This window comes from Mytilus galloprovincialis, chromosome 6 (genome assembly GCF_965363235.1).
Source record: "Mytilus galloprovincialis chromosome 6, xbMytGall1.hap1.1, whole genome shotgun sequence".
In the NCBI taxonomy this organism is placed as follows: domain Eukaryota; kingdom Metazoa; phylum Mollusca; class Bivalvia; order Mytilida; family Mytilidae; genus Mytilus; species Mytilus galloprovincialis.
In genome coordinates, this window is record NC_134843.1 from 955,188 (window position 1) to 969,035 (window position 13,848).

Genomic DNA, 13,848 nt, shown 5'->3' on the forward strand with positions numbered 1-13,848 from the left:
TATTTTAGATGAATTTGTCAGCTTATTGGTTTTGTTATTTCTATATCAACAAAGGATTCGCCGATAACAGTAACAATTGACTTACTCAAATTTGTATGTTTTCCTTTAACAACTTATGTTCATTTACGTATCAAATAGTAAAATCACAAAAATACTGAACTCCGAGGAAAGTTCAAAACGGAAAAATCCGAATCAAATAGCAAAATCAAAAGATACAATTCATCAAACAAATGAACAACAACTGTCACATTCCTGACTTAGTACAGGCATTTTCTAATGTAGAAAATGGTGGATTGAACCTGGTTGTATAGCTAGCGAAACCTCTCACTTGTATGACAGTTGCATCAAATTTCATTATATTGACAACGATGCGTGAACAAAACATACACACATATTAAGAAAAAAATGTCACAAATAGGGGTACAGCAGACAACAGTGTATTACAATCTGAATCAAGACCAAGCTTATTAGCAAAAATTAAAGACAAAGTTAAACAAATTCACTATAGTAAAATAACACATTGACGGGATGTAAAAGTACATTGCCACGTCATATATGTATTAACTAAGACTTCCCAAACAATATGCTCCTACCCTGAACATACAGTGGTAGATTTAACAGGGATACTTGATGAAATGATGTACACCAAGTTTTGTTGTTCAACAGCAATATGTGCAATAGAAAATAAAATCTTAAAAATACCGAACTCTGAAGAAATTAAAAAACGAAAATTCCACAATTAAATGGCAAAATCAAAAGCTCAAAAACACCAATTGGCTGTTATATTCTTGACTTGTAACAGGTTATTTCTTATGTAAAAAACTAAGTTTGATTACCCCTCTGGTATCTTTAGTCCTTCATTGAGTGTTGAAAAATAATAGCAACTAAAAATAAAAAATTTGCCATCGAAATAGCTTAGTTTGACTTCAGATAACCCTATATTATCGTAATTATTAAATAAATAATTCTAAGTTGAAATACTTTTACTTACCCTGCAGACTTTATTAAAAATAAAGGTCTTTCAGAACGTTTGTATAAATGCCATCCTATAATTTACTGAGAGGCAAGAAAAGGGGTAAAGCTTTTGAACAATTTGAATAATGTGTATATGGCCTTGTTCGGCTTATTTGCAATAAAAATAAATCAATGATATAGTTGCTAGTTCCTTTTCATGTATGAATGAATGAATTCAACAACATATGTGTTCTATGTATAAATAGCGATTTTAAAATTGTTCCCATGGTATATCAAAATTTGTTGAAACGCAGTAGTACTAAAATATTATAAATCTATAATTGTTTTTTAAATATAAATGAAGGGGAGGAAATTTATTTTGTATTTCGGTGACGTCAACTATACATTGTTGTGATACTTATGTGACGCTACAAAACAACAAAGACGCAAACTTAGAATTGATGATTGAAATGTGAACTTCACACCAGAGTATACAAAAAACATATAGGTCTCCCTACAACGTGTCAAATTCTGATTAGTCTACATTTATGTCTTTGTACCTCGAGAAGTTATAATTGGTTTATGAATATTTAAACTGGTTTTGTTTTTTCAAATTCTTTTTTAATTGGTGTCGAGCAATTGAGAGATTTTATAAGGCGTCAGCTCCTACGTTCGTTAATGGTCGTATGATCTCACAATGTCAGATGTCGATTGGTTGTGTTGTCCTTGCTTTTAAGTCCAGTTAAATATAATGAGTCTATATGGTTTTTTTTTACATATGCAATAGGGATAAAAATAATTGCCCTTTTGCTTCTTGTTATTATGTTTTTTGCACAACCATTTTCGTAGATGTCATTAAAAACAAGTGAATTTGAAAAAGTTTTTCACCAAGCACTGTACACATTACCGTGTATAACGGAAACAATAAGCTATTTCGTAGCCATCAACTGATTTATAAAATTCTCTCTGATATAAAAATATGAACATTGAAAGAGTGCCTGTACTTTGTAGAAAATGTTTTTTATTTGTGATTGTGTTAAGTGAAGTTAATGTTTTATTTTCCCTTTTTGTTGTCCCTATCTTGCTCTTAAATATCACATGTCATTGAACGAAAAAAAATATTTTCGCAATTTAAATTTACTCCCTCGCAAAAATTTCGCACTTTACAGAATTGTTACAAAAGGATGCGAACTGTACCAATGAACATTCATAACTCAAACGAATATCATCTATGCCAAAACAATGCTGAAAAGTTACACAACAATCACTTCATTGAAAATTTAAATACTAAGCAAAAACAAAACCCACCAAAACCGAGGGTTATCTCAGGTGCTTTCGAAATGTGCACATATCTTTCTATTACTGCTAAGTATTTCCAAATATGCTTATAACTCTGTCTATACTTATATTTAAAAGTTTCGCCTTATCATGCTTTTCTCAGCATGCTAATGGTGTTGTTCAAATATAGCACCGCGCGGCATAGTTTAAAGCTGAAACACACCAAACAAATTGAAAACGACTGTCATATTCCTGGCTTGGTACAGGCATTTCCTCATCTATAATACTAAAATTACGAGGTCCAATTTGTCAGCCGTCATCACGTAAAAACGACGAATCAAAGAATTCAACTTTATATATAACTAATATAGTACAAAATACACCACTCCAGGCCCTTTTGTTTTCCACGTAATTAATATTGCCAATAATTAAGAAGTTCCGGGTCGAGTCCGATACCGATACCAATAGTATATTCACCTGTTACCGATTACCTTATCTGTACGTTCCGCATCTGACAGGCGCACCACCAAACGGTGTAGTCAGGATTAATATGCTATATAGTATTACACGGTCATAATCACAGGGTTGACACTACTTAATTGTCAAATTGTTACCTATTGTAGTATTTTAATCAGTTAAACTTTCTAAGATAACAATACGAATCTATAATACTAAAATTAAGAGGTCCAATTTGTCAGCCGTCATCACGTAAAAACGACGAATCAAAAAATTCAACTTTATATATAACTAATATAGTACAAAGGTGTAGATAAAAAATTACACCACTCCAGGCCCTTTTGTTTTCCACGTAATTAATATTGCCAATAATTAAGAAGTTCCGGGTCGAGTCCGATACGATACCAATAGTATATTCACCTGTTACCGATTACCTTATCTGTACGTTCCGCATCTGACAGGCGCACCACCAAACGGTGTATTCAGGATTTATATGCTATATAGTATTACACGGGTCATAATCACAGGGTTGACACTTCTTAATTGTCAAATTGTTACCTATTGTAGTATTTTAATCAGTTAGACTTTCTAAGATAACAATACGAATACTAAAAATCTGGACTAAAATAAAGCGTATAGGTACAGTTTTCAATTTGTTAGCGGGCATGACGTAAAACAGCGAATCAAAGAATTCAACTTTATTTATAACTAATATAGGACAATGCTGTTGATTAAAAAATACTCCATTCCAGGACCTTTTGTTTTCCAAATAATTAATATTATCAATAATTGACAAGTTCCAGTTCGACGGGTTCAAACAGAAAGATTTGAAAGCAGAGAAAACTGTGTATCTTATAATCGGCATGACTTTATCAGATGACAATACTAATACTAAAATAAGGCTTGCGCATAGTTATATACTTTAATTCAGTCACGGACCCGCGATATCACGGGTGTGTTCTAGTGTAGTATAAGATGGCTTGATTCTGTCGTTCTAGCTAGTTAAACCTCTTACCTGTATGCCAGTCGCATATAACCTCTTATATAGTCAACAATGTGTGCATTAAACAAACAAACATTAAAGGTGAACGAGATTCTTATTAAACTTAAGGAGAGCTTGTAAGGATATTATCAACATTAAACGTAGTATATTCTCCCTCAATACGTTTGTCCGATAATAAGTAATTATATTCTATGACCTTAACAAAGAACAAGCGACATACGATAGGTGTGCTACTCGCTATAACCTTTAATTTTAAATATTACATGTATGTATCAAATACAAATAAGATATCAATAATATCATAATTCCAATTACAAATTCTCATTAAATCATCCGTGAATACACGTGTCTCTTCTTTAGGCTATAGCGAGAGTCGATGGTCAGAAAGATGAGCACACGGGTTGTAAGTGTTAACAAATGGTCACATGTCTTGAAATTCATGAACGTACAACCGAACTAAATTTTATAAATCACAAAAATACCAAACTCCAAGGAATATTCAGATCGGGATGTCCGTCATCAAATGGCGAAATCAAAAGCTCAAACACATCAAACGAATGGATAATAAGTATCCTATTCTTAACTTGGTACAGGCATTTTTTTTATGTAGAAAATGGTGGAATAAACATGGATTTCTATCAAACTAAACCTCTCACTGTATGACAGTCGCATGAAATTCCCTTATTGTAGACGATGTGCGAAAACAACAAACAGACATAAAAAGTAAAACTGTCAAGATAGGGGTACAACAGTCAACATTCGTTAATTATCTTAAAGACTCTAAGCACGAACAAATATGTAACGAAGAAAAAGTACAAGACGTTCTTTGACATACATACCCCTTGTTCATAAATTTCTGCTCAAACACTAATGCCGTTTTACAAAGGCTGATGTCTGTGGATGTGTTTGTTTGGGTTTTTTTCTTAATTATTTTTATCAATGTTGAAGTCACAATAACAGGTGAACAGATTGCACCAAAAGACTTTTTGAACCTGTAATTTATCAAGGAACTGACTGTTGGGGTTCTGTTATCAAAATAATACCGTTACGTCTCGTTCTATATATATCAGAAAGTTTTGTCTATTTGTCGGCAACTCCGGTTAGATTTCTTTCCGTTGTAGTGTCACCTTTTGTTTTGTAATGAATGATTCAGCAAAGGTTTCCATGGCATACATCAATTGAGTATCTATTTCTTTTGGATCAAACTCTCAGTTTTCCTTTGATTCAATCTATAAAACCGCTAGTTTAGTGTGTGGGGGGGGGATGAGTGTTTGGTTGTGCTGACTTATCCATTATTAATCTTCAGATATTCATTCTGGTTGACTTACTTTGTTGTGTTGCTGCGTCAATTAAATATATTTTATAACGTCTTTATAATTATCAACATATCTTACAATAGACATAGCACATATACAAATAAGCTCACCAGAAATTAAGGTACTGCAGATACTAGAAGGACTGTTTCATACCTTGACATTTTTCTCAATATTGATAAAGATTCCCTCTGCCCAATCGTATGTTGTTTACATATTAGTTAATACGTTATGCTTATACATGTTCACACTATACGGTCTTCATATATCGTAGTGTGCTCCTTAAGCTTATTCAACATAGTTATGAGGAGGAAAGATTTGAAAATGACATTTGGTAACTTTTTATGGGCACCATGACGCATTTGATTATCGATACGATATGTCTGTGTCTAAACTAATTAACGACAAGTGTATAACGTCTTAAATTGTGGTTTAACATTTACGTCGTCTGGTCTTCTTAGTACAGAACGTGACCTATTCCCAAATATTACTGTTTTGTTGAGTGTAAATGCGTATTGCTCTTAGACGTGTCTCGGTATTTGTTCATCAAACATTGATATATTTAGTTATGATGTTTCATTTGAAATTCTGGATGAATGTTGTTTTATGTCTTATCGTTTGTGGTTTTAATTCTATTGTTTTCTTTATGTATGTAAAAGTAAAGATATTAATCACCTGGTTCATTTGTTTTATATTCATTTAGATTAAAGGAATTGTATGCATATGGTTTGTTTGTTTTTAAAACAGTCTGATTTAGAAGAAAAACCGACTTGGCTATAAAATACAAATAATTACATCATTACTAACACAATTCTATATTAATTTTCTTGCAATGGTAAGAAAACTCATCAAATGATACAATTACAAACTTAATTTATTTTTTCGAAATAGACGTTGGAATAATGGAATTTGATGAGCCTGGCATAGAAGTGAGAGGTTTAGCTAGCTTTAAAACCAGGTTTAATCCACCATTTTCTACATTTGAAAATGCCTGTACCAAGTCAGGAATATGACAGTTCTTGTCCATTCGTTTTTAATGCGTTTTGTTATTTGATTTTGCCATGTGATTAAAGACTTTCCGAATTGATATTCCTCTGAGTTCAGTATTTTTGTGATTTTACTTTTTGGTACATTAGTGTGATGCACAGATCATTATTATATTGTGTTGTAGTAGTGTTTTGTCGTAAATTAATTTAAGGTGTTTGTTGTAATTCTGTGGTTTACATGTTGGAAAAAACTTTTATATTATATAACTGAACCAGTATATATTTGTTTAGGGGCCAGCTGAAGGACGCCTCCGGGTGCGAGAATTTCTCGTTGCATTGAAGACCTGTTGGTGACCTTCTGCTGTTGTCTGCTCTATGGTCGGTTTGTTGTCTCTTTGGCATATTCCCCATTTCCATTCTCAGTTTTATTATTTATTTTTCTTTGCGTCCTGAACGTTCTAACATTTATTTGTACTGAATGACTGTCATGAAATGTTGTCATTTTAGTGGTATTTTTAACATTGCCATATATGCGGGAGGTTTGGTCAGTCACACAACCAGATTTAACCAAACCCCTAGCCCCACCCCCTCCCACTGCACTATTTTTTCTGATATTGTCCTGTACAAAGTCCGTAATATGGAAGTTGTTTTCACATAGTATGTTTCTATTTATGTTGGCGTTTGTTTTTGTAGCAGTTTAGTGTTTCTGTTGTTGTAGATCCCTCTTATAGTTGATACCCTTATTTTTGGTTGGTGACCACGATAAGTTACAGTTGAATCAATTGATGAGTACATGAACAGCGGTACACTACTATTGCCTTTATATATTTAAAAAACGAAGTTCAACATAATTCTATTCTTCATTTCACTGTTTAATGAAAGTTTATATTTTCACATTTATTCATAGTAGACTAGTTAGATAACACATGCCACAATTGTCAGATTGCCGAAGAATTCATTCATAGCGATTGAAATAGATAATTTCATTGGTGACGATAACAAATACAATGATCTATTCAATCTTGATACGTTGTTAAACGGTACCCTTTTTTTTTAAATCAGGCTCTTTTGTTTGTGAGAGGGCTGTCTACATATTCCATTAGTGTTTTGAAGAGAGTTGTCTTGTAGGCAATCAAAACACATCTTCGTATCCTATTGTTCAAATAAATGTATATATGTTTCTTTCATAATGTTTAGTTTATAATACTTAAACATCCTTTCCATCGAATGATGTATGATACTACTAAAAAATTACTTAGTTCAAAACTTTTCATTTTTAATATTGATCCTATGTCCGATTTGCATTATACACTAGTTATCATAGGCGAATTTTTAAAGAGTTCAAGAAAGATTCAATCTAAAAATGTTTTTCATATTTTTGCAATGCTTTTTTATGTTTATGCTATGCTGGATTTTGATTGGTTGGTAGTCGGTGTATTTTGTGCATATTCTAATATTCTAATATTCTGATACCTTATCCTGATAATTAAAGCAAAGTGAATAAGCATTATTGTTTGATAAACTGAAAACTCTAAATAAAAATGTCAGACAACCAGACCCCACCACACGGCTTCCATCTCATGGTCGTTTATTGAAGAATGCGTTGAGGACATAAAGTGGAGAAAGACGTCTATACAAATAGAATTTGGAATTTCTCGCTACATTGAAGACCTGTTGCTGTTGTTTTTTTTTTCTATGGTCGGGTTGTTGTCTCTTTGGCACATTCCCCATTTCCATTCTCAATTTTAAACTATTAAATGATGGAATGACAATGACGTTTATACATAACGTTAAATAAAAACGACAGCGAAAATGCGTAAAACAACATGTATAATTCCCTCGGTACTATAAAAGTCTCTAGTTATCCTCAAAATTATGCATAACAGATCCAGAATCAGTTTAATAAATAAATAAACCTTTATCATATTTAATATTAGTTGTGAATAATCAACCGGTTTGTTATCCTTAAAATCATATTCCAAGGATAACCAACGTTTTACCTATTCAAAGTAATGGGTTAATCCTGTAAAAATAATTTGTTGACTATAAAAATAGAGATATGAATTGAACAGTCGTAGGGGTTAATTATAATAAGCTAGTGTCATAAATCACAACGTATCTAATGTATACAATATCAGGTAATATATCATTATGGATAATCATATGGATATCTATGGAATAGAAATAAATCCATATTAATTATGTTACAAGGCAAAACAATTCTGATACTCTGACATTTGACCTTTAAAAAACAATTATAAAGAATTACCACTATTAACGTTATGGCTTAAACTTAGAAAAAGGTATGGATTTTCTTTTTCTTTGACATTTCCTTTTCAACCAAACTTCATTTCACGCGCAGAACTACAGTTCTTTTCTTTTTTGTTTTACATTCAACTTCATCCAGCATAAATTAACGTTGATAATTCGACGATTATGAAATAAAAAAACAGACTTTTTTGTAAACAAACATACTTACCTCTCGTCCAGTACATATATTGTCCGCAGATTGATCATACATTCAAATTTAAATAATTTCATGAACAGGTAAGTTTTAGGGGCATGTTAAACAACATTTCCGTAAAAATGTTGATGTGCTATCCCGTATGAAATAAGTATTCTACAGGTACAGCCAAACTTATAAAACTAATCTTTATTTCTAAGGAAGAGGTTTTATGTTATTTGTGGTAAAGAAATCCTTAGCTTAAAAATTATCATTACTACATAGATTACGTTCGCTTAAATCAAAAACGTCACAGCAGACTCGGGCATAGCGAACAAGTTGTAAAATATAAACACCGTAAGATTGTGCCAAAGAAACATCACCATCCAAAAAGGAAATATTAACAGTAGGGAAAGAAAAATCATCCCTTTTGTCGTAAATTTTAGGGTGGAGTATCCTGTGTTAAACCCAAATATAAAAATCTAGGAACGGATAGATATTACGGTTTAAAATTGATTTATTTAAAGTAAGTTTTTTTGGGTGAATTTCGGCAGTATATTTACAACATTCTTGATTATTTAACGAAACAATTTTATCAAGACAACTATAAGTGTTGTTGAATTTATCAATTAATTACATTTTAGACGGGTTTCAATGAGTTTGGTCATATCCTTTGATTCATAAAAGTACTTAAACACGTCTGCTATTTAAGGGGGAAAGTTTGTTCAGAAACAAGTCCTACTAACGTAACAAATATGTGGTCAATCAAGAAATCAAGCACTTTGATAAAGTCAGTTTCACAGAATTGTTTGTTTGAAAATTAGCAGGACGAATGAATGCAACTTTTGTCACTTTGCAGAGGAAACTTTAACAATTGTACTGAAACTACAGTCGTATATCTCTGTCAATAATGAAGAAGAAAATAACAAAATTTAAACAGGTTTGTCATTAAAAATGTTCCAAATACGAGGGTCACTTATGAGTTTTTTATAGACGAAACTCGCGTCTGGCGTAAATACAAAATTTAATCCTTGTATCTATGATGAGTTTATTATGAAATATAGGATTTTAAAAACACGGATAAAATTATTCAAGTCTTTGCAGGAGATATTTCTTGTTAGAATTAGATTCCGAAATTAATAAAGCAATTTTATAAAAATAAATATCTCAAAATCATACATCCGATTTAAACGCATCTTACCCTAAAGAGCCATTAACTAAAGATGATATTAACCCATCTATTGATCATTGTGTTGCATATCTTTCTTCGCCTGACTCATCATGGTTTACGTCTTTATATCGTGCTATTTACAGCACACACTTGTGCTTCAGTCATAAAAAAATCTGTAGAGCAAAGTACTGTTTACCTGATAATAAATCTTATTTCAGATATTGTTAATACATTGTTCTATCCCATTTAACCTCCCACTTTTGTATAGTCCTTAATAGTTCATTATAGTGGATTTATAACAACAACAAAGTAAAAAGAGTAACCTCCGAGCACATAAAGGTCAGAAACCTTGGCACCCACGAAGATCTTTATAGTAAATTTTGAAAATCAGTTCTTGATAAGTCTATATAGATAATAAGCCCCAATGGAAATCTGATGAACAATAAGAATTAAAAATAAAAGATAAACAGTTTACAATAAAACATTCGTCATGGGGAAAGAAAAATAATACAACTCTAAGATAAGCTCTCATAAGTATTTCTCTTCGATGAATGATTTTAGTCACGAAGTAAACAATGTCATTATTATATGAAAAATCTTGTTTTATACGATTTATACAATGGCAAAATAGCAATTATATACTAGATATGGTATGCAAGGTTGTTTCAAGGTCAACAACATCATTAATATTGGAAACTTTATTCTTCCATAATTTAGAATAAACTATTATATTTTTCGTTATAGATTCAAATACAAATGTCATGAAAGCACGACTTCTTCGGGGCTCCAGTAGGGAACTCTTGCGTTCACAATTTGTTTTTATTAATATTATAAAAACAGCGACTTATTTATACAAAACAGCAAACCAAACATGTTACACATTTCATGCGTCAAAAGCAGTTTCTAAATGTACCTTCATCCGGAACGCCAAATGCTGAATACTCGTTTAAAAAACTTTGAATTTTTCGAAAAACTAAGGATTTTCTTATCCCTGGAATAGATTTCCTTATCCGTATTTGGCACAACTGTTTGGAATTTTGGATCCTCAATGCTCTTCAACTTTGTACTTGTTTGGCTTTATAAATATTTTGATATGAACGTCACTAAGGAGTCTTATGTAGACGAAACGCGCATCTGGCGTACTAAATTATAATTCTGGTACCTTTGATAACTATGAATGTAACATGAAAAAAAAATAACAAAAATACAAAACTCCGAGGTCAATTCAACAAGTTTTAAAAGTCTGGCAAAACCAACGATATACTATATATGTATATGTATCTGTCATCGGAACGACTGGCGAGCAACTGATAAATTCCTGACTTGTTAAATACATTTTGTGAAGCAATTGTGGATTACACTAGGTTTTAAAGCAGTAAAATTCTGTTCAAGTTTCTAAATGAAATCATATTTCAAATTCAAATGATTGAAACAATTTCTGAGCGCACGATTTTCTCTGGAACATCCTTAAGACGAGACCAAAAGTTTTGGAAGCAATTTAAACGTGTCAAAGGACACCAACAATGGGCTAAACATAACTGCCAAATTCGTCTAAAGTTATCTTTTCAAACATTGAGGAATCTTAGTGTTAGTAAAGTAAGAAATCTTCGGTTTAGGGCTCGGGGATCTCAATATCATTTTTTTTTTTTTTTTTTTATGACGTATAATTTCAATATTAACTAATAATTAAACTTACCTTAGCTATTTATTTATTTGGCAAAATTTTTAGGAATTTTGGTCCTCAATGCTCTTCAACTTCGTACTTTATTTCGCCTTTTTAACTTTTTTGGATTCGAGCGTCATTGATGAGTCTTTTGTAGACGAAACGCGCGTCTGGCGTATATATAAAATTTAGTCCTGGTATCTATGATGAGTTTATTTACTTAGATAGTTCATAAGCTTTAAAGTTAAATAAAATCGTGCTAATACTGAATCACCAGCTACAAGGCGGTTGATAACGTCAAAACACAAGTGTTGCAAACATCTTTAATGAGAAGACCCGCAATACTGAAAAATAAAACTACTGCAACGCATATGCCATCAATAATATTCTGTTTTGTTTATCGATAATTTATTTGATTAATTGGTACGATTTAATGTAAGCCACTTCTTGCCGACTTGTTCGTGTACTAATAGTCAAATTATAAACTTAAAACATATTCGTGTCACTATCAAAACTCAGAGGTAGGTTTATAATAGAAATTTAAAGGTCACTTTTATATACTGGCTTCCGAAACAACATATTACAAAAATTCAAATTTCGTTTCATTTTGGCTTCGTTGTAGTATTCTGTGACTTCTATGTCTCTGTTGTGACCTAGTTCCCGTACTTCAATAAACTGTTGGATTTACTACAAGACAATGTTATAAAAAAAACTTCATTCAGAGCATTTTTTGTATTTGGAAAAACATTTACTGACTGAAACTGTGATGAGATGATTTAAGAGGAAGATATAAAAAATAAAATAAAAAATTCATGATGTACTTTTTCGTTCATTTCATTATTAGAGTGACAGAATGCAATAATAATTCGCTTTTAGCAGCCAATGTTATTGCGTTTGCAAATATCAGCTCGGAAACATCGCTGTTAAATTATTCTGCACATGCAAATGAATAATTCGACCTCATTGAATCCCTATCTGTTAGAATTTCGAATAAGCTCTAACATGGAGAGGGTTTATGCATGTATTAAACTATTAAAAGGGAAGGAATGTCAACATTGAAAGAGAAACAATGATAAAGCGTTTGGTTGACTGATTTTTTTCCAAACAAAATCTTTCTTATACGGATAAAAACAATGATCAATTTACTTTTAAACCTTCCAAAAATGTTTTTAAAAGACCAAGAAGAATCTAATTACATCTGGTCATTATATATTTATAATTATATTTATGTTTATATCGGGTTAATATCCCGTCGGCGGTCTTCGGATGTCGTCTCGATGGTTAATTAGATGACGTGTAGACAAAAATACACACGAACTTTTGATACGTATTATCGAACCCATGCATGGTCAATTGTCTCATCTAGACTTTTTGTAATTTTGATAGAAGTATATTTATATACATCAAATATTAGAATCTGAGCTAATAGTTATCGAAAGTACCAGGATTATAATTTAGTACGCCAGACGCGCGTTTCGTCTACATCAGTCGCTCATATCAAAATATTTATAAGCCAAACAAGTACAAAGTTGAAGAGCATTGAGGATCCAAAATTCCAAAAATTTGTGCCAAATACGGCTAAGGTAATCTATTCCTGGGACAAGAAAATTCTTAGTTTTTCGAAAATTCAAAGTTTTGTAAACAGGAATTTTATTTAAAAAATAAGACAACATAATTGATATTCATGTCAACACCGAAGTGCTGACTACTGAGTTGGTGATACCCTCGGGGACGAAACGTCCACCAGCTGTGGCATCGACCCAGTGGTGTGAATAGTTCAAAAGTACCAGGATTATAATTTACTATGCCAGACGCACGTTTCGTCTACATAAGACTCATCAGTGACGCTCATATCAAAATAGTTATGAGGCCAAACAAGTACAAAGTTGAAGAGTATTGAGGATCCAAAATTCCAAAAAATTGTGCCAAATCGTTCAATTAAGGAACAATAGTACTGAAGTTGAAAAGTTTTTGCAAACTAAAGCACATCGAACCAACTGTTAAATATGTTTTGCAAATGTATGTACATCAACACAACTGTGAAGAGAGTTATACGTCCTAATCGGTTATGTGGTTTGAACATCATTATACATGTATCTCTATCTCATTAAAAAGAAATTACAACAGTAAAGGGTTTTTTTTTTTTCGTAATACAAAAATAACATTAACGGTTCTAAATGTATTTTTATGAAAACCTTTTTATGAATAACCGTCAACAGGTTGGATCTTCATCATAACCCTTTATTAGCTGGAAACATATGATATGGAATTACCGGTATTGTCGAATATATTGGTTTTTTTTAGCAGTCGTTAATTTATGGTTTTAAGACTCACAACTAGTTAGGCATTTTTCAGTAATTGAGGTTTTACATTGAAAGACGTGGAAAAAACTAATTTTCATGAAATTTCTGTGTAAGCACATAATATCAAAATTAGAACTCCCATGTGCTTTTAAGGTAACACGATACCGAATGGCATATCTCCTGATTTCCAAAATTTTTGGCATACGTGTACTTTGAATCAAGTTACATCGGAATATGTAATAAAAAATGGGGGTCACCATTTTTGTTTTTTTGTAATT